The sequence below is a fragment of the Delphinus delphis genome, chromosome 8 (genome assembly GCF_949987515.2).
Source record: "Delphinus delphis chromosome 8, mDelDel1.2, whole genome shotgun sequence".
NCBI classification, from domain to species: Eukaryota; Metazoa; Chordata; class Mammalia; order Artiodactyla; family Delphinidae; genus Delphinus; species Delphinus delphis.
This window is the reverse complement of record NC_082690.1, coordinates 27,434,152-27,455,948: the sequence shown is the minus strand read 5'-3', so window position 1 is coordinate 27,455,948 and position 21,797 is coordinate 27,434,152. Positions and strand designations below refer to the sequence as shown.

At 36.1% G+C, this 21,797-nt stretch overlaps 1 protein-coding gene and 1 pseudogene across 2 annotated transcripts in view; one reads left to right on the top strand and one right to left on the bottom strand.

The window, feature by feature from the left end:
* GUCY1A2 (guanylate cyclase 1 soluble subunit alpha 2) overlaps positions 1 to 21,797 on the top strand; it is a 430,852-nt gene that overhangs the window by 5,003 nt on the left and 404,052 nt on the right. The gene's annotated exons all lie outside the window — the stretch shown is intronic.
* On the bottom strand, positions 19,326 to 20,313 carry LOC132429562 (large ribosomal subunit protein uL30-like; annotated as a pseudogene).

Below are 21,797 nucleotides of genomic sequence, written 5' to 3'. Positions count from 1 at the left end.
TTTCCAGAAATTAGATCCTATCATCTGAAATCAGAATTTAATGGCCATCTTTTGCTTTTTTCCACCTCATCCCTAGTCATCAGAAACAACACGGAAGAACTGAAAGAACAAAGATTTGAAGTTTGACAGAAAAATTGAATAACTCCCTGCTGAGCCCCTTGCTATATGTAAGGCCCTGGGAAAGCTAACTCCTTCCTTCTCAGAGCCTTAGTTTTCTATTTTGTGAAGTAGGAATAATGACTACCTTATAATTTGTTGTGAAAGAGGAGCAATATTCCTTGTAAAATTTCTTGAACTCAATAAATGACAGTTTCAAGTTGAGATCCATTAACTTCAATCAAATTTGAATGCCTCCAAATGATCTAAAATTTTTCATTTTTTCTCAATAATTTACTTGCTAGTAACCTTATTAAAAGAGTTCATAGGTTAACTGATGTCATGTACCTAAAAAAAATTGATAAGGAGTTAATTTTGTTGGCATTGTCCAGTCAATCCATTAAAAAAATTAAAACTGGACTCCCTTTTTGGCTCCCTGGCTATGCCTCATGTGTGTACATGAGTATTCGTAATCATTGCAGATTCAAACATTTCTATCAAACTGCTGAATGTTATGTGGCAGTATGAGTACCACAACTATAAATTCTATAAAAATACTAGAACATATATATTTGGTAGAATATGAGTATTTCACAACAAATTACTTTTAAATTAGGAAAAACTTTAGGTGAAAGAGAAACTGCTTATTTCACTTGCCTGAGAATTTCAAGAGTTCCCCATCCATTGTGTTCAAACTAATTTGTACAAGTGTTCAAAGGTTTATGCTGTGAGATGCAAGAACCACCTAGAGGGGTGGGATAGGGAGGGTGGGAGGGAGGGAGACGCAAGAGGGAAGAGATATGGGAACATATGTATATGTATAATTGATTCACTTTGTTATAAAGCAGAAACTAACACACCATTGTAAAGCAATTATACTCCAATAGAGATGTTAAAAAAAAAAGAAAAAAAAAAGAAGAAGTAGAGACACAGATGTAGAGAACAAATGTATGGATACCAAGGTGGAAAGGGGGGGTGGGGGGAATTGGGAGATTGAGATTGACATATAAACATTATTGATAGTACATATAAAATAGATAATTAATGAGAACCTACACTATAGCACACAGAGCTCTACTCGATGCTCTGTGGTGACCTAAATGGGAAGAAAATCCAAAAGAGAGGGGATGTATGTATATGTATAGCTGATTCACTTTGCTATACAGTACTATACTCCAGTAAAAATTATTTTAAAAATAAAAAAAAATTAAAAAATGAATTATGCAGCTAATGACTTTTACATTTTGTGTACTGCACTCTATTCTTGTTTGGCTACAAGCTCAATTGTTAGCCCTTCATTTTAAAGATAAATTTTGACTATGGGAAATGACATCAGTGATTATTAGTCTGTAGGTAGAGGTGATGTGATTATATATTCCTTTTTAGTATATAATTTATCTACCTTGAAGTTTTCTGAGATGTGTGGGAAGAGTACCTGAGGGCTATTATGTGTTTTTTGCCCTTCTATATCATCATTGCTGTTTTCATTCACTTTTGTTTTATCTTGTTGCCTCTGTCATAGGGAGCTGAAGGTAAAAGTTTAAAAACTTACATGTTTTATTGAATATGATAGTAAAATAAGTGGGTGATCTCTAGATATAGACATTGTTAACTGTGAATTTCACACACATCTAGGAAGAAAAAAAATTAAGTGGCATAAGTAGGGAGAATGTTTACAAGGGCTGACTAGGTTTTCTTTGCAGACCCTTATTTGATGCATGAACCAGTGATTAGGTCAAAATTCAAAGTTCTTCTATTTAATTTCTTACTCTAATCTTGGTACTCTTATGTTTATCTTGTATTTAGCATGGTACCTGATACTTAATGGATTTTCAATAAAATGCTCAGAATGAATGAATGGATATTCTTATTTAATTATCCAATTATATTATTTCTTTTTTTGTTTGATTTTTTTTCTGTGTTATATTTGGTTCAAACAAAACATTTAGATTTCATACCCAGCCTGTGAGAGATACTTTCAAGTATGCAAACCTGTTTGAATTTTACTTACACCTGCCATCTGAAGCAAAACTTCAGAATAAAGTTGTGTTAAAAAGAGATCAGGGCTTCCCTGGTGGCGCAGTGGTTGAGAGTCCGCCTGCCGATGCACGGGACACGGGTTCGTGCCCCGGTCCGGGAAGATCCCACATGGCGCGGAGCGGCTGGGCCCGTGAGCCGTGGCAGCTGAGCCTGCGCGTCCGGAGCCTGTGCTCCGCAACGGGAGAGGCCACAACAGTGAGAGGCCCGCGTACCGCAAAAAAAAAAAAAACAAAAAACAAAAGAGAGCAGATGGAAAAGTATTCTTCTGGAACTCCTTGAGTGGCCTATTTATATTTTAAGAAGTTAGGTAAATGTAACAACTCTCCTCCCATCTCCAGTATAAGTCTGCTTATATTTTCTGTACAGTTCTCTCTCAGGTGAGAAATGTTTGTCAGCAAGTGGGCTACTGTCGCCAAAAATGCACTGCTGGGAGATGGAATGAAAAATCTTGCTCCTCAAATATCACTTCAGGACAGGATCTGAATATCTAGAATTATGAGCATCTCATAAAGTTGAAAATTTCAGCTTAGAGTAATTTAGGAAGTAGGGGAGCTGGAAGTCTCTTTGAAGGCTGGAGATTTGTTGTGGCTGTTGTGGGGAACTGAGAAAGAGTGAGCATTCTTATAAATAGAACAGTGAGAAATCACTTCCTGTACAGGCTTTATTTGAGGCATGTTAAACAGTTCTTCATCTGAACTAGTGGTTATCAAACTTCAGTGAACATAAGAAATACCTAAAGGAAATCATTAGAATGTAGGTTCCTAGCATAGTTCACTGTGCTATACAGTAGGACCTTGTTATTTATCCATTCTATATATACTAGTTTGCATCTGCTAACCCCAAACTCCCCCTCCATCCCTCCCTCACCTTCCCTCCTCCTTGGTAACCACATGTCTGTTCTCTATGTCTGTGAGTCAGCTTCTGTTTTGTAGATAAGTTCCTCTGTGTCGTATTTTAGATTCCACATATAAGTGATATCATATGATATTTGTCTTTCTCTTTCTGACTTACTTCACTTAGTATGATAATCTCTAGGTCCATCCATGTTGTTGCAAACGACACTATTTCATTCCTTTTTATGGCCGAGTAGTATTCCATTGTATACATGTACCAAATCTTCTTTATATATTCATTTGCTGATGGACAGTTAGGTTGTTTCCATGTCCTGGCTATTGTGAATAGTGCTGCTGTGAACATAAGGGTGCATGTATCTTTTTGAATTATAGGTTTTTTTTAAATTATAGTTTTGTCTGAGTATATGCCCGGGAGTGGGAATGCTGGATCATATGGCAACTCTATTTTTAGTTTTTTGAAGAACTCTATAGTGTTTTCCATAGTGGCTGCACCAACTTACGTTCCTGCCAACAGTGTAGGAAAGTTGCCTTTACTCCACACCCTCTCCAGCATTTGTTATTTGTAGACATTTTTACTGATAGCCATTCTGACTGCTGTGAGGTGTTATCTCATTGTAGTTCTGATTTGCATTTCTCTAATAAATAGCGATGTTGAGCATCTTTTCATGTGCCTGTTGGCCATCTGTATGTCTTCTTTGGAGAAATGACTGTTTAGGTCTTCTGCTCATTTTTTGATTGGGTTATTTGTTTTTTTAGTTGTTGAGTTGTGTGAGCTGTTTGTATATTATGGAAATTAATCCCTTGTTGGCTGCATCTTTTGCGAATATTTTCTCCCATTCTGTAGATTGTCTTTTTGTTTTGTTTATGGTTTCCTTTGCTGTGCAAAAGCTTGTAAGTTTGATTTCGTCCCATTTGGGGTTTTTTTGCTTTTATTTCTATTGCCTTGGGAGACTCACCTAAGAAAACATTGGTACTATTTATGTCAGAAAATGTTTTGCCTATGTTCTCTTCTAGGAGTTGTATGGTGTCATGTCTTATTTTTAAGTCTTTAAGCCATTTTGAGTTTATTTTTGTATAGGGTGTGAGGGTGTGTTCTAACTTCATTTATTTACATGAAGCTAACTTTCCCAACACCACTTGCTGAAGAGACTGTCTTTTTCCCATTGTATATTCTTGCCTCCTTTGTTGAAGATTAATTGACTGTAGGTGTGTGGGTTTATTTCTGGGCTCTCTATTCGCTTCCATTGATCCATATGTCTGTTTTTGTGCCAATAGTACACTGTATTGATTTCTGTAGCTTAGTACTACTGTCTGAAGTCTGGGAGGCTTATGTCTCCAGCTTTGTTTTCTTTTCCTCAGGATTGCTTTGACAATGCTGTTTTTTTTATGGTTCCGTATAAATTTTAGGATTATTTGTTCTAGTTCTGTATAGAATGTCATGGGTAATTTGATAAGGATCACATTAAATCTGTAGATTGCTTTGGATAGTATGACCATTTTAATAATAGTAATTCTTCTAATCCAGGAGCATCCAAGAGCATATCTTTCCATTTCTTCGAATCATCTTCAGTCTCCTTTTTTAATGGTTTATAGTTCTCAGCAAGTCTTTCACCTCCTTGATCAGGTTTATTCCTAAGTATTTGATTTTTTGGATGCAAGTCTTAAAATAGATTTTTTTTTTACATTCCTTTTCCAATATTTCATTGTTAGTGTAAAGGAATACAGCCGATTTCTGTATGTTAGTCTTGTATCCTGCTACCTTGCTGAATTCATTTGTCAGTTTTAGTAGTGTTTGTGTGGAGTCTTTATGGTTTTCTATATAGTGTATCATGTCATCTGCATATAATGACAATTTTACCTCTTCCCTTCAAATTTGGATACATTTTATTCCTTTTCCCTGTCTGATTGCTCTGTCTAGGACTTCCACTACTATGTTGAATAGGAGTGGTGAGAGTGTCATCCTTGTTTTGTTCCAGAATTTAGCAGGAAGGCTTCCAGCTTTTCAATGTTGAGTATTAATTTAGCTGTGGGTTTGTCATATGTGGTTTTATTATGCTGAGATACGCTCCCTCTGTACCCACTTTGGTGAGAGTTTTTATCATGAATAGATGTTGAATTTTATCAAATGCTTTTTCTGTATCTATTGAGATGATCATGTGGTTTTTGTCTTTTCTTTTGTTGATGTGGTGTATCACATTAACTGATTTGTGTATGTTGAACCAACCTTGTGAACCTGGGATGAATCCAACTTGGTTGTGGTGTATGGTCGTTTATATGTTGTTTGATTTGGGTTACTAATATTTTGTTGAGAATTTTTTCATGTATATTCATCAAAGATATTGGCCTGTAATTTTCTTTTTTGGTAGTGTCTTTGTCTGGTTTTGGTATCAGGGTGCTGGTGGCTTCATAGAATGTCTTTGGGAGTGTTCCCTTCTCTTTAATGTTTTGGGAGAGTTTGAGAAGGATTGGTATAAGTTCTTCTTTGTGTGTTTCATAGAATTCACCTGTGAAGCCATCTGGTCCTGAACTTTTGTTTATAGGGAGTGTTTAAAATTATTATTATTACAGATTCTATTTCACTTCTAGTGATTGGTCTGTTCAAATTATTTATTTCTTCTTGATTCAATTTCGTTGGGCTGTATGTTTCTAGAAACTTTTCCATTTCTTCTAGGTGTTCAAATTTGTTGGCATATAATTGTTCATAGTATTCTCTTATGGTTATTTGTATTTCTGTGGTATTGGTTGTTATTTCTCCTTTTTCATTTCTTTTTTTGTTTATTTGGGTCCTGTCTCTTTTCTTCTTTGTCAGCCTGGCCAGAGGTTTGTCATTTTTGTTTACACTTTCAAAGAACCAGGTCTTGGTTTTATTGATTTTTTTTCTATTTTTTTTAATCTCCATTTTATTTATTTCCTCTCTGATCTTTATTATTTCCTTTCTTCTGCTGACTTTAAGCTTTGTTTAAGTTAGACATTATTGATTTAAGGAATGGGGGAGAAAACTGAACAGGAACAGGTTAATGTATTATTGGGTGTTTTTTGAGGGTTGAGCTGAGGGTGACAATAATGAATTTGTAGTCTAAACTGAGAGGATTAGTATGACTTGGAACATATTATTGGCTGTTTTTTGAGTGCCCAGCTGAGGTTGGAGATGATGAATTTGTAGCCTAAACTGAGAGGATGAGTATGACTTGTAGAGGTATAAAATGGTGAAAGTATTTATTGTATATTAAAAGGCCTATATGTCAGATTGAGTTTGAGCTGTTAGGGGACAATTTAATGGAAGAGGGTTAGGGTTATGTCTTGGGAAATAATGAGAGTGAATGTCAAATGGGGCAGATTGTAATACTCAGTGGCATTTCTAGCCTTCTTGTGTTGGACAGAGATCTGATGTTAAGCTTATTTAATATATATCTGGGTCCTGTTCTTTCACTATTCTTTCTCACAGAATAGATGATTGGTACCACAGGTCCCCGTCTACCAGACTGATGACTGGTAATTAGTTGGTCTTTGAGAAACTCAGATCTAGCTTCTTGATTACTATATACATTATGTTTTAAAAGTTAGAACTAATACTTGAAAAATAAGAATATCCAATTACATAATTCAATGCATTATTTATGGGCCCTAGTTGTTACACAATAAAGTTTCCATGGCTCAGACTTGGTACATTGCTTCTTGAGTATGAGAGCCTATGGGATTTAGAGTAATGGGTGGCTACCAAAACATTTCCTAATGTATTGGAGAACATAGCAGATTTTTTTTTTTTATCTGAAAAGGTAAAAATTAGTTCCAGTGAATCAGTCTAAATAAACAGTCTAAATAAAACATATGCAGTATCAATTCATGAGTAGATGAAGTTCAATAAAGTACCCTTAAGAGTTAAACAATTTTCATTTTGTTAATCAGTCTTTGATAGTCCCAAAGACTCTCCTGTGTGTTTCAGTGCCTCAGTGTCATCATTATGAGTCAATTATCACTGAGCTATAGATGTGTGGACATCCTGGTAACTGGAGTGATTGAGTGATTGATTTTTTCATTATTTTTTTCCTCCAGTTTTTTTTGAGATATAATGGACATACAGCACTGTATAAGTTTAAGGTGTACAGCATAATTATTTAACTTATATACATCATGAAATTATTACCACAATAAGTTTAGTGAATATCCATCATCTCATATGGATACAAAATTAAAGAAATAGAAAAAAATAATTTTTCCTTGCGATGAGAACTCTTAGGATTTACTCTCTTAACAACTTTCATATGTAACACACAGCAGTGCTAATTATATTTATCACATTGTACATTACATCCCTAGTACTTGTTTGTTTCTTAGTGATTCGATATTTCTATACATTTAAAAATGATCATCATGATAAGGCTAGTTACCATGTAAGTGGAGTGTTTTAGATAATCAAATGCTTTACAATATGAAATTTCCTCTACATAGGAGCACTAAAGAACTAAATGGTCTCAAAGAGTTAATATGCGTGCTCAGTTTCTCCTCTTCCACCAGGGAGTCTCAGGCAATGGGAGACAAATTAGGCATGATTTGAAAAAAAAGGTTTTGTTTTGTTTTTTTAACTTTTAGAGTTCTGTGTATAATTTGGTTAGTGCGCTTGTCTTGTTTTTTCTTGAAAAATGCCTGTTAGTGTATGTGTGTGTGCAGGATGGGTGGGGAGAAGGGCACTGGTGGACAGAGGCTACAATGCAATTAATGCTGCCTTCTGTTTTTTATTTTAATTTTACTTCGGGGAAATAACTTTTCTGGCTCTGTTTCCCATCTCTGAAATCATATGTAATAAGACTAATTTCTCATTCAAGGGTAAATATGTAGTAAAATGTGAATAGTGAACTGAAGACAATGTGTCTGTTACTAGTTGCTTTGTTATGCTGCTGTGCTGATTGCTTGAGGACTAAGGCATTGTTTCAAATTCCTTCACTCTCTACATTCTGGGAAAAGCACAAGTTTTAGAGTCAGACACTAACCCTGGTCATTATATTGTGAATTCTTGGATAATCCTCTATAAGGCTCATTTTCTTTATAAAATGAAGGTAATAATTTATAGGATTATGAAGATTAAAAGTATAATGTGTACACAGTAATTGGAATACAGTAAATGATCAATTAATTTTGGTGGCTTTTATTAACTGCTTCTTATCAGCATCTTACTGACCTGTATATTGTAAATCACATCTCCTGGTAACTTGAGTTTCCTCCAGCCACATCTTTTCCAAAACATATAGAAATTTCCTTCTTTATGGTTGTTGCTCAGCATTCTCCTGCTTTTTATGGGAAATATTTTTTAACTATCTTGGGTGTACATTTCAGAGTTATGAAATCTCCTAGGAATTCCTTCCCAGAAATCTTAAAAATAAATGTATTCTTACTGGTCACCTTACCCCTCACATTCATTCATTCATACAGCATTTATTTAGCAAATGAGTACTTGTTGACTCATTAGCATGCACTCAATATGCATTAAACACACAGAAGAAGTGGGACATTCAGACAGAAATTTGATATGATCCATTTGGATTTAAAAAATGTAAAACTGCTTTTTAAAAGTTACCAAATAATGTGCATGACAGCTATTTTTGCCCCTCTTTTTCATCCTATCCCAACCTTTCCTTATTTGGCATATGGACATATGGAGGACATATGGACAAACGAAGGGTCTGTATGTAAAAGATCAGTTGAAACTGTAATGAAGATGATGATGCTAGTAATAATAACTGCTGATTTACCATGTGCTGGGCACTGTACTAAATGCTCTACACATTTTATTCTGTTTTCATACTCACAACAGTAATGCAGGAGTGATGCTTTACTGTGGTCTACAAGTACCAAGAGACTACCTCTCTGACCTCACCTCATGAACTGTAATCTACACTTACGGTTCTATAGTACACTCCTTGAACATTCCAGGAAAGTATTATCTTGCCTCAGGACTTGTATTCTATATCCCCTGTGTCAGAAATACCCCCTCAGTCTAGTTCTCCACATGATTGGCCTTTTCTTGGCTTTCAGATTTCAGCTCAGTGTCACCTCATCAGACAGCAGCTCTCCCCCACCAACCATTCTCTTTAACGTCATTGTTTACTTCGACCAGCACTCACTATCAGAAGTTATCTTTTTATTACTTACTCACTTATTTATTGTCTTCCCTCACTGTAATTTAAGCTGTGCAAGGGCAGGAACCTTGTCTGAGTTGTTCATAGTGGTCTTTGTAGTGCCTAGAATAGTCCTGGCTAAAAGCAGGTTCTCAGTACCTCTTTATTGACTGAATAAACGTCATTTTGAAAGAAGTCTTAGTACCTAGAAAAGAAAGAGCATAGTTAAAAAAAAAACTTACAGGGTAGAAGAAGAAGAATTAACATGTGTTAGGCAACTACTGGGGATCCAACATTAAGTGTTTTCATAATATGTATCATTGAATTTTCAAAATAGTCTTATGAGAGATTGAGAGAAGTTGAGTGACTTGCCTGTGATCACAGTTAATTACTTACTGATGGAGAATGAGATTAGAATCTTGGTCTGTTTAGCTCCAAACTCTATTTCTTCCACATTTGTATATTTCACCCCCTCTGAGTGTGGTGGACATTGTGATGTACTGCCTAGATGCCCCTACTTTAGTAATGATGGACTTACTTCCCTAGATGCTAGGAGTACTGCTGACAGTGACCCTCAGCTGTCAGTCTCCTATACGTATTGCCTGGACTGAAAAGAGATGCCTTGCCCAATGTCATTCCCCATTCCAGTGGCTAATCAGCATATGGATATGAAGACTTGCCCCTTTTGACCTAATTCAGCCAACTTTGAAGGTAGAACTCCACGTAGGGTCAGCGGTGGTCTCCACTGAGATAGCATCACAGTCCAACTTCTTCCTCTTTCATGGGTATTGATCCCCAGAGTACCCCTTAATAAGCTTTCTGCATTCTAATCTTCTCAGAGTCTGCTTCCCAGGGAACCCTGCCTACAATAGTGTGTTTGAGAATTGTGATGGCATTAATGAAAGTGCAAAAATCAGCAATGGGAAGGAGGTATTTGGAAGGAATATAATGATAACCTTGAATTTGGATTTTTTGAATTTAGGTGCAAATGGTTGGCTCTGGACTGTGAGTTCTTTGTGAGCTTTGTGTTATTGGTTCACCAGCCTCAGCACAGTGTCTGTCATACTGTAGGCAGAAGACTCAATAAATAGACCATTAAAGATTTAGCATTGGAGTTTGGGGGGCAGTTCATGGAGGTAATAGCAAATATATTGAAAATTGACAAGCTGTCTTATTGAAAGAGAGGAAAAATAAGAACAGTAGAGAATTGAAAAGCAGTATAGAAAAGGGAATCAGAAGAATGTAGGTGCTAGGATGCATTTTTGTTTGGTTGTGTGGTGGGAGGTAACTGGAGAGCAGCTGGAAGCAAGTGTTGTAATGGTTGATATTTGAAAAATGATGTGAATTTAAGACTGGTACTTTCAAACCCAGTACGAATGAGGTTTCTGGTGGCCTTCAGAAGTGATGTCAGTCGTGCAACTGAGAAGGAAACCTGTTTATTGAGATATAAAGAGAGAATATATGATGAGTAAACAAAGGATATCATGGGCATAAATTTGTCTTCCAAGACATTTGGCAATACAAGTAAGGAGAGGTAATTGGCAGGGCCTGTGAGGCCAAATCAAAGTTTATTAAAGAAATGGAAATTCATGTTTGAAGGTAACAGAATAGTCAAAAAAGCTGTAGATGGATGAGATAAATAGGCTTTGGGAAAGGATAGAGTTGATTTAGGGCCATTCTGTAGCTTCTTTGCCAAAAGTAAGGATACTTATTTCTCTGTACCCAAGGGGAATACAATATGGCATAGTAGGAGTATAGTGCAAAGACAGCTATCAGATTTTGGTTTTATTTACACCTAATTTATCACGATCTTATCTTGATTTTATCATTATAACTCATTGGTCAGTAATTTTGTCAAATTTAAATTGCAGTTCTCTAGGTATACCTTAGCTGTTGTAGCTACACTGACCATAGGATGTCAAATGAGGTCTGAAATGTTAGTAATTCATTCTTCAGAAATTTTGTATTTAAACCATGAAGTGTACATTTTTGGGTATATTCCATTGTAAATCACTTTTTGAAAACTTCAGATTTACTCTTATTCTTCTAAAGATAAGACTTTGTAAATTGATTTATGCTTGTACTAGCTTGTTCTCTTTTAGTTTTAAAGGTAATTTGAGATACATATTTTATGTATATAAACCATATTCTTACCATCTCTGTGTCTGATATGACTTTGTTTAACATTGGACCTCTTTTTGACATTGATGAAAAGGTCTCTAAAGGAAGGAACTCTTGAGGTATTAGGAGCCAAGTGAATAGGACTCTACTTTGTTGTTATACTGAATATATTTTACACAGTTGAAAGGTGGTGTGGAAGGCAAAATAAGGCCAAACAAGACATACACAATCAAACGGCGCTTTTTGGCCCTCTCCCTTTTCATTCCTGGGGGAATTTTACTCAATTTCAGCAAGCAAGGATTTTTGTCTATTTTTATATACTTCCAAATCCCAAGTCTACTAGTGCCTGGCATGTGGTAGCTGATCAGTATTTGTTAAATGATTAAATTTAGAGTGAATATAAAGATACTTATTCTAACTATACTACACAAATAAGAAAGAAGTAGGATGATAAATACAAATGCACTTTAGAAAAATAAAATCAGTAACAGGAACAACAAAACAGACAAAACATATTATACAAATGTAAATAATTATTATATCCTATTATCCTTTATTCCTTCATCATATATTTACTATACATCGTCTATACATGCTTGACTTTATTGTGTCCTGAGCCAAAACATAAGATCTATGGAGCACAAAATGGCTCTAGTCATCTGCAGGGTTAAAAAATAAAAAGTATTTTATTGGATTTTTATCCAGTATTTTACTGGATTTTCCTTAAATACTCTTGTAATATGCTACACTAGTCAATTTACATTATATATTAGCAAGTAAGAATACATTTTTTCTACATGATCTAAATATATATATTTTTTAAAACTAACAGTTTATTAAACAGATATTTGTTGTTGGCCTCTTCTGTGCCAGGAATTTGAGATGTCTCAATTATAGAAAATACTTATAATCTGTGCTCCCCACTGCCCCCCTCTCCCCCCTTACCAGTTTTTCTTGTGATTCTGTTGCAAACATTTCAGGGATAAAATTTAAGAAAGATTTTATCTTTCTTCTGTAGATCTCCACAAAAGAAAAATATATCTCTTTTAAAGCCTGTTGACCAAATTCTCAGTGCAGTGTTTCTCTGAGCCTGTCTTCCAATTTCATTTTTTCCTTGTGTGATTGGTTTAATTTGCGTATGGGAGATAATTTGATTTTTGAATATTGTGTTACAAATATTTGGTTTCTAACTTAAGGAATTTATTTGTTTTCAGAAAGGAAAGAATGCAGAGACCCTTACAAATTGTATTTTTATCATATATTTAGATATAAACCTGAGTTTACTTTAATAGCATGTTTGAAATCTATATGTTTATCTATCGATCTATCTATCTATTATTGATTATATAGGTCAGAAAAGAAATGACTCTGTCTGATTCTGAATTTAAAAATTTAATTCAGTAGAAATCTGGAGTAGGTATACTTACTCTCATTGTGTCTTTTTAAAAAAATTGCCGCAGTAATGAAAATGTCTTTTGCCTCCTTAACAAAGAATCTGCCTCCAAAGGCATTTATTTTAAGCAGTGATAATGATGAGATGATTATGTTGTAATGGAACAGACTGAGGGAAAGAATAAATTTTAGCTACATATTACTGTAATTCCATTTGAAACTTCAGGCAGATATGAGGAAGTTTCTAGTGTGGTTGCTGGTGAAGAACGATTTATTGTTTCCTCCTGATATAAAGATCAATAAACACTTTGTAGACATGACATCATTTGCAAGCTATAAAGCCTCCCTTTTTTTTCCCCCCTCTTATGTTAACTCATTGCCATTATAAACACATTTCAAAGAAAACCAATCTTTCCTTTTGCTCTGAATTGTTCTTTCTCCAAAAGTGTGCTTGCAAAGTACAAACCTAACTTTCCTGCTGAAAGAGAATGGGTGAGCTTCTTCCACAGCTTGCAAGTGGCTAGCTGTGAGAATTGTGGTGTGTGCTGCCTGCTGGTTCTTTAAGCACTTAGGCAGTTGTCTCCTTATTCAGCTGCATTCTTGGGATGGGAGTGGGGGAGGATGGAGGAAATAAAATACTACTTTAAGTTGTAAATATAATTTTCCACCATTAACTTAGCATTCTTGACTGCTGAGAAATATCTCAGTCTCAAATACATAGTTAACATAGATACCCAGTTATTTTGATTATAGCAATGGGATATATTAATCAATGGCATTAATGATGACTATAATGAAATGAACAATTCCGTTGGATATGTAGTTGGAAAAAGCATTTTACTACAAGTTACCCCAAGAGACATAAGTTTTCAAAGAATACACTTTCATTTTTCAAAGAATACACTTTCAAATACAGGTCAATTAAAATGTTACAGTTATAAAACTATAAAATGTGAATCTAAAATTAAGATCAGAACAACAATTTTTAGCCATTAGATAACGTATTCAGCCACTTTATGTGATCTATAAGTCAAATCAAGATATGACTGTCTAGAAACATCTTAAAAACCTAAAGTAACAAAGTTTATTATTTTGCTCTTCCAGAGTAACTAGTAGAAACAAAAGCAAAATCATATCAATGTCAAGCATATCACAGTTTCTGCCTTGGCATTTTATACTAGTGTAAACTCTGATATATTATGAATTAAGTTTGAGAAAAAATTGTAAAGTATTTACTTTTGGTAGTCTTTATTCTCAGTCTCTCTCTCCCCCCCTCCCCATCTCTATCTCTATCTCTCTCTATCTATCTCTATCTCTATCTCTTTCTCTATCTCTATCTCTTTCTCTCTTGATTCCTGTAGCAAAACCCCTTGCCACAAAAATCTGCTATGAGTCTCTCCCACCAGACAAATTGGACTATGTGCATTTTACATACCTTACATTAAATTATTAATTGAAAAGTACTTCTTTTTTTTTTTATTTTAAGCGCCTCTGCAGGAGTGAAAAGTAAGTTTTGGAGGGAGCCTTGAGGGGATGGATAGGATGGGGATAGCTCTCTTGGTGCTCCTAAAATCAAATTTGGTGTCTGGCTCCACAATGCTGTGACATATATTGACGACTATACGGAAATGTGTATGTCTGGGCACGTCTTACACAGTCATATGAAGATCTCTGTAGACACAGTAAATTATTTAATATTTTTGGTCTGTATGAATGATGTAGATATATTGGTGGATAAAAACAAATAATAATAACATATAGAACCTTTGATTATGTGGCATATGTTGTTCTTATATTTTATAATGCCTAGAGATTACAGAGACTTGTTACTTAAATGAATAATTTATGGATTAATATGTATTATGCCAATTATGGATGCCCCTGCACTGAATTTGCCTTGGAAATTCCAATTAAGAGCCCTTATGCATGCAAGGAAATTAAAATGATTTTTTAAGACTGAAAAATAGTGAATGATAGCTAATTATTACCTTGTTCCTAAGCATCATATCATTAAAACTCTCTGTGGTTTGGTGTGAATGTGTGTACATGATTTGTGTGGGTCAACATTTGATATTTGTATAGCTGAATGCCAGAGCAAGATACTTAAAACTCTTGTAGTATTCTAGAAAGAATTTGAGAAAAAAAATACTGTGCCAGAAACATTTCCCTTCTTCTGTAGGCAACTGTTTTTACATCATTTTACTCTCTGCCCCTTTTCCCCTAATCTTCTGTTAGGTAGGTAAGACAAACAAATGGCTAAGAAATACTACATAGATAAAAATTTGGTTCTAATGTGAGCAAGTTTAATGTTCTTTGCTGGAGGTCTTCTGCAATGACCTCTATATCAATTCACATTATTATAACCAATTTTGTAATAAATGGCTTATTTTGATTAGTTAGTTTTTAGTGTGAGCAGATTTGAAGAGAATTTTGAAAAACCAGGGGCTTTCACCAGATGCATTTTTTAACATCTAAAATCACGAAACATTAGTGACATCATTTTTTTTCTTCTTGATTTTCCCCACTTCAGGACTATGAGAGAATGATGTGCTAATCTATACTTTCCATACAGAAAAACCACAAGAAATAAGTGATATCTGTTTAGAGCTTACAAAGCATGCTTTATAATACTCATTTCGTCACCCTAATTCACTCAGGAAATGTATGAAGTAAGGAGGTCCAATTTAAGGATGGGAAAACCAAAGCTCAGAGGGGAACAGTAACTTGCCTAAAGTCAAGAAGCTTGTAATCACCTATTTTAGTGCCTGGTTTTCCTGTTTCAGGTCCTAAGCTCTTTTCACCATGATGTGTCTTTCAACATGTCCATGAATTGTTCAATAAAGCAATTTAGCAATATACAATGTTGTTCACATAGATTCCCTATTTCCTATTTTGCTTTCCATATGTTTCGTACTTTGTGGCTTGTAAGTGGTGGCTGATAGCAATTTCCTGTTGGTTTTCTTGAACCTTACCTCCTGTCACCAATTGTTTAGTTCCTGACTGTGTTGTGAGTTCATATAATATAGACCTGTGTTAGAAATGACAAAGTGTTCTTTCTTCATCAGGGCTCTGTCTCTAGGCTGACCTAGTTTGCCTGTCCACTGTCATGTTTGTATGCTCCAGGCTCCCATGGGTGAGGCAGCTATGAACGGAGTGAGCCATCCTCACTGCCAACAGCTTAACTTATGCTGCAGAGTCTGGGAACAGCAAAGACATTGCTAGTCATATGATTTCCGAATATGAAGGAAGTCATGATTATCATAGAAATAGTTATGTTCGTAAGGGTATACATTTCTCTTCACAGATCATACATAATTATGCTGTAATTAAATAATTTACTAGAAGGAATGAGGAAGCAATATAATAGATATTATATAATGGAGTGATACCTAGGTTAAAAAATGTGCTCAGGTAGAGTTAAATGAAAAAAATAAGACTTTTCATGTCATGCAGTATTAGTATTCTTTGACTTGCATGTTTTTTGCAGAAAGAAGTGTGATTATTCTATACCTCTAGCTTAGGAATGTAGTTCATCATAAACATTGATGACATGGCAGTCATTATCTGCCAAACATCTGCCTAGTAAGCAGATTTCATATCTGTTTGGATCATCAGATTATAGTCAGCACTAGATCTGATTATATTTAGACCCTTGTTGAGTTTTATCTTCCAAGAGAGGTTGAAGCAGTAGAGCTGAACAGGACAATCCCTGGGTAGTATTTTGATGGTTTCGGCATATTTCAGCGTCTGAAACTTTTAAACTCCAAGGACTTGGGCTTGTCTGAGTCCTGAAATAATCAGACTCTTAGCCACTGACTGGATAAACAAAATGCCCATGGCACTTTGGTTGGCGTCTGAATGACAGTTTACTTTTTCAAAGTGAGCAATAACTGTGAAATGAAGCTTAGTACTCAAAGTCTGCATGGTCAGCACTTTTTTTACCTATTCAGGCTACATGAGGAGCCAAGTCATAACCAAAAGTTTGCTTTAATCCATGGAGAGCCAGAGAAAAATGAATTTCATGCCAAATTCTTTAATCCAGTTTAAGGGTCTATCTGGTTGTAGGGAAGGCCTTGACAATGAGACCTGATACTCCATATTCATTCATGAGACTCTCATTTTAGTTAAGATGGTTGAAGAATTTTCCTTACCTTAAGAATAATTTATCTCAATGTGATAGAGGACCAGTATGCCCTTGAACAGTATTAGAGGTAATGTTTTATAAACTATTCCCCCTTCTCTTTCCTATGGGTTGCCCTCTCTAATTTCACCCACTTTCTATTGCTCGGTAGCCTACTTTGTTTGGAGCTATACCATGGCTGGTATTTGAAGGTAATTACCAGTCACTCATTTACAAACTATTGTTTAAGCTGGTGCATTTAGGGTTAACAAAACATTTCCCTGTTTTATGAGTTAATTTTATAACTTAACTGTCAAAGAGAAATATCACTTCCCTCATTTCCAGGCTCTTGTTGGGAAACACCTCATTGTAACTTCTAGGTACTGGAAACAATAGGGAATTCTTTGGAAATGCTCAAGTGGAGGCTGCAAAGATATTTTAAAAGGCTAGAAGTTATTTCCTGACATGAAGGTCATTGCTAAACCTGACTTGAAATGGCACTAATTAGCTTGGCAGCATATAATTGGCATCTTTGGGCTATGAGGCATGCCTAGCAACAGTCCTAGGTGTTAGACATAGTCAGTTTAGTTCAATTTAATAATTTTTTGACTAGCTCCTCATCAACATATTTTTCATATAACACATATTTGTATACTACTTCATAGTTTTATTTCATTTGATGCTTACACCAACCCTGAGAAACAGTTATGCTAGGAATTCCCCTAATTTATAATATAGGTAATAGCGGTTCAGAAAAATAAATGCTGTATCCAGAATTATAGAGTCTAGCTAAGACTTAATTATCCCTTTCAACTATAACCTTTTCTGCCTTGGTAAATATAGAACATTGTATTTCAGTTTAGAGGAGAAGATTAAAAACTTGACTTTTGGAGGCAGTCAGATATAGATCAGACACTTAATAGACTTAGATACTTACTACCTAAGTGACTTCGGGCAAATATTTTTAACTTCTCTGGGTTCAATTTTCACATTTATAAAATTGGGGTAAGACTTTTTCCTCTCCTACAGGATTTTTGTGAGGATTAAATGAGTTGGGGCATGTAACTTGTTGGACCAATTGTTTGACACTTAGCACTCAACTTCTATTATAGCGTTGAATCCAGAAAGCTTACTCTTATTTCACTTTGTAGACTGAGTCAGCCTTGTGCCATCTGTGAGGTCCTGTTTGGTTTAAGGGTTTAGGACTGAAGTCATGTTTCTCCAAAGGTCTGCAATAAAGCAATATCAATTTTCCTGAGATGTCTAGAAGTGGTATCATCTTGTCTCATAGTCAGGATTTTTATTCAGACAGCCAAGTTGGCTAAGATGGTGACCAGGAAAGTATGTTTCTCCTGAAGTTTCCCTATTAAGAAGTTAATGATCCTACCAGAACTATTTAAATAACAACATTTATAAATTTGGGGAAAAAATTTTCAACATTGTTTTCATATCTATTACAGAAAAAATAAAGGGAAATAAGGGATTTCAGTTAGGTACATGGAATAACTTACTAATGGTCACCAAAGTGAGATAAATTACCAATGGAGGCAGCAGCTTGTGGAAGAAATAGCATAGGAGACCTAAGTTCTTGTCTAGTTGACATCTCTTTCCAGCATGTAGCTGAGGCAAAACACCTTAACCTCTCTGAATCTCAGCATTTTCATCTGTAAAATGTGGATAATTATATCTGAGACTTACAAGGTTGTTGTGAATATATAATGAGATGAAGGAAAAGAAAGTGATTCGTAAACTGTGAAGTGTTATACAAACTGAAGGTGGTGATATTATTTTCTGGTGTTCGTTGAAAACAGAAATTCTTGGATTACTTAAATGTGCTCTTGCCTGAGGTGGAGAAGAACTAATAAATAGCCCTTTGAATCTGTTTCAGTTCAAAGAATATATGTTTTCAGATTAAATCAGTATTGATGGTGTTAGGTCTTGTCAAACTGAAATTCAATTGCTCTTTTGGAAGGGCATTAAAAAATAACAAAGGGGAAGATATTTGGAAAGCAAAGATATTTTGTATAGAAAGACTTAATTATCACATTGAGTATATGTTAAATATATTCAGTTTAAAATCAATAATTAAATGGTAATGAACACTGTGCTCTGCTAATTAGAACTTACTTTTTTTTTTTTCCACAGCAGACAACCGAGCATTGCTTTTGTGCGCTTCTTTCTAATTGTATTTCAAGTTCTTTCCAAAGCAAGGCCCTTGGATACCCCAGGTTCAATATGCCCCTGGGCCTGGTCCACTGCTGTCTTGTATTCATGTGTGGGTGTTCATTCGTTCACCAACATTAAATCCCAGGATAGGTGTGATAAAACAGGACTCCCTCCTCCATGGCCCAAGTCCTTTGCTGGTTTCAGAGGTGGACGGCGGTCTTTGCAGAAAACACACAGGAACTTTTTCTTGGAACTGAAGTGGGATAAAAAGTGCCTGCCTTGAACATCACCATTTTCCCTGACCCTTCCCCTCCAGTTTCTGAAGATACAGCAGAAAATAATCTTGCTTGAAGATACTGGGCAACAATTCCATAAAACAAAAACGCATGCTTCCAATGCACTGTGCTTTCCGATATGCTGGGTTTAGTTCAGCTGCCGGATGAGCTGATTGATGCGTTCACCTCGATAGCCAGGTGAGCCCACTTCCTTGAGGAAGCCCACTCTATTCTTGGTAGCGTGACGGGCCACTCAGAGTTGGGAAGGGCGCAAGAACCCTGAGATCACCTGAAAATTCTTCCCTGGGAAGGCAATTTCGTGAATGAGGTCTTCCAAGCAAATGACACAAAACTTCCCCAGGTGCTCCTCAATCACTGTGTTGTCTGTCAAAGGGATGATTTTATTCTTGACCCTGGCTTGTCCACGTTTCAAGATGAGTTCCCGAACTGACTTCAAATTTGGAAATCCCCAGGTCACATAAGGTTCCACTATATGAAGCGTTTTTATGGTTTGAGGAGTTACTTGCATAAAGACACCATTGAAAATCTTATTCAGGCTAAGTCTTGCAATGGTCCTCTGCACCAGTAAACTCACCCCATTAATCCTTTTTTTTGTTTGTTTTTTTGCGGTACGTGGGCCTCTCACTGTTGGGGCCGCTCCTGTTGCGGAGCACAGGCTCTGGACACGCAGGCTCAGCGGCCATGGCCCACGGGCCCAGCCTCTCTGCGGTATGTGGGATCTCCCTGGACCGGGGCACGAACCGGTGTCCCCTGCATCAGCAGGCGGACTCTCAACCACTGCGCCACCAGGGAAGCCCCCCATTAATCCTTTTGATGCATAAAACAAAGGCCAAGGAATGTTTATCTGGCACTTCCAAGCCGTGAGGTTTCACTTCTAGTCGTCTGAGTTGCACCCTGTCACGTAGTTGCCACCAGGAATCATGTAGGAACCATTCTAGTCGCTTAAACTTGATCTCTTTTCCTTTCCTCTGCTCCTTCCTTTGCAAAAGCACCTGCTTTGCCTAGGTGGCTTTCAGGGCTTGATAAGCCTTCCTCTTTTTCAGGAGAGTTTTTGGAACCAAAGGGATCTTTTTTCTTGGCTCTTCCTCCACCATCTTTCCAACTCTAGAACTTACTTCTAATAAGGCCAAGGTTATCAGTTTGAATCCCATTGTGGGTCAATTAGCATAATATCAGCCTTCACCCTAAGCTTTCATGAGGTCACTCAAATGTGTAACTATGTTCACAAGGAGAATAAAAGTGGAGATTGGACGAAATCATGCAGATTTTCAACCAGTATGTATAGAACTATATATTATAATGTATCTCCAACTTTTATTTTTTTCTTTTAGCATACTTACCATTTTTGCTTTTTTTTTTAAAGGTGTAATACTCTTTTTTTTAATTAATTAATTTATTTTTGGCTGTGTTGGGTCTTTGTTTCTGTGCGAGGGCTTTCTCTAGTTGTGGCAAGCGAGGGCCACTCTTCATCATGGTGCGCGGGCTTCTCACTGTCGTGGTCTCTCCTGTTGTGGAGCACAGGCTCCAGACGCGCAGGCTCAGCAGTTGTGGGTTACGGTCTTAGTTGCTCCGCGGCATGTGGGATCCTCCCAGACCAGGGCTCGAACCCGTGTCCCCTGCATTGGCAGGCAGATTCCCAACCACTGCGCCACCAGGGGAGCCCCATTTTTGCTTTTTGTAGTTAATTATCTGGACTACCAATTTTGTTTAGCAAATAACTGGTGTAGTTCACAGATGATATTCCAAGTTTCCTGAAAGGTGGCTTAATCTCTGGTACATTCTGACCCTCTGTTTACAAGTGCTAACTTTGCAATGCTTTACTTCAAATGACCCTGAGAACTATGAACTTCTTATATGTGTTTTTTAGATGGGAAAATGGAGGCATTTTTTTCCCAAGGTATTTTACTCCCAGGTGAAGAGATTTTGGCTAATTTTATAAAAAGGTCAGTAGCACAGCTGGGCTTGAAATACAGAGGTCCTGACTCAAAGTTCTATATTTAATTTGCGGTGTTTTTTCCTTTTTGGCTTATATATAGTAAGTTTAGTCAAAGGCTGGGAAAATTCATATTATGCCTGGATCTTTAGCAAGACTGACAATTACTACAATTACATGTCTTTCAGAAGTACCTATGCTGGTTATTTGACGTGACTTATTATTTTGACTAGTTTTGTTAAAAATACCAATCATATAATTTGATCCATTGGTGTCTACAGGCCTACCCATAAAGATAGGGTATCTAACATTATAATTTTGATCACTTTAAGTGAAGAAATTTGGCATATCATATCCTTATAAGCAAAATGCTCTTATGTTATGAAGAAAGTAGAGATCTTTGGATTGTGATTTGGAGGATGATGAAAAGGTTCCTTGCTCCCTAATTTATCTCTCACTGACCCTCCTATTTACCAAAATTCTACCTTTAGTGGTTCAGACCATCTTATATGAAGTAGGAAAGCCCATTTATACCATCATTTACCTTAGTAAGGATTGAGGATCAAGTTTTTTAAGTAGGATTCCTCCTGAGTACCATCTGGGGTCAGGGTACTAAGAGGATTTCAAATTTTGATGAAGGAAGGAAAGAGAATATGCAATGATGAT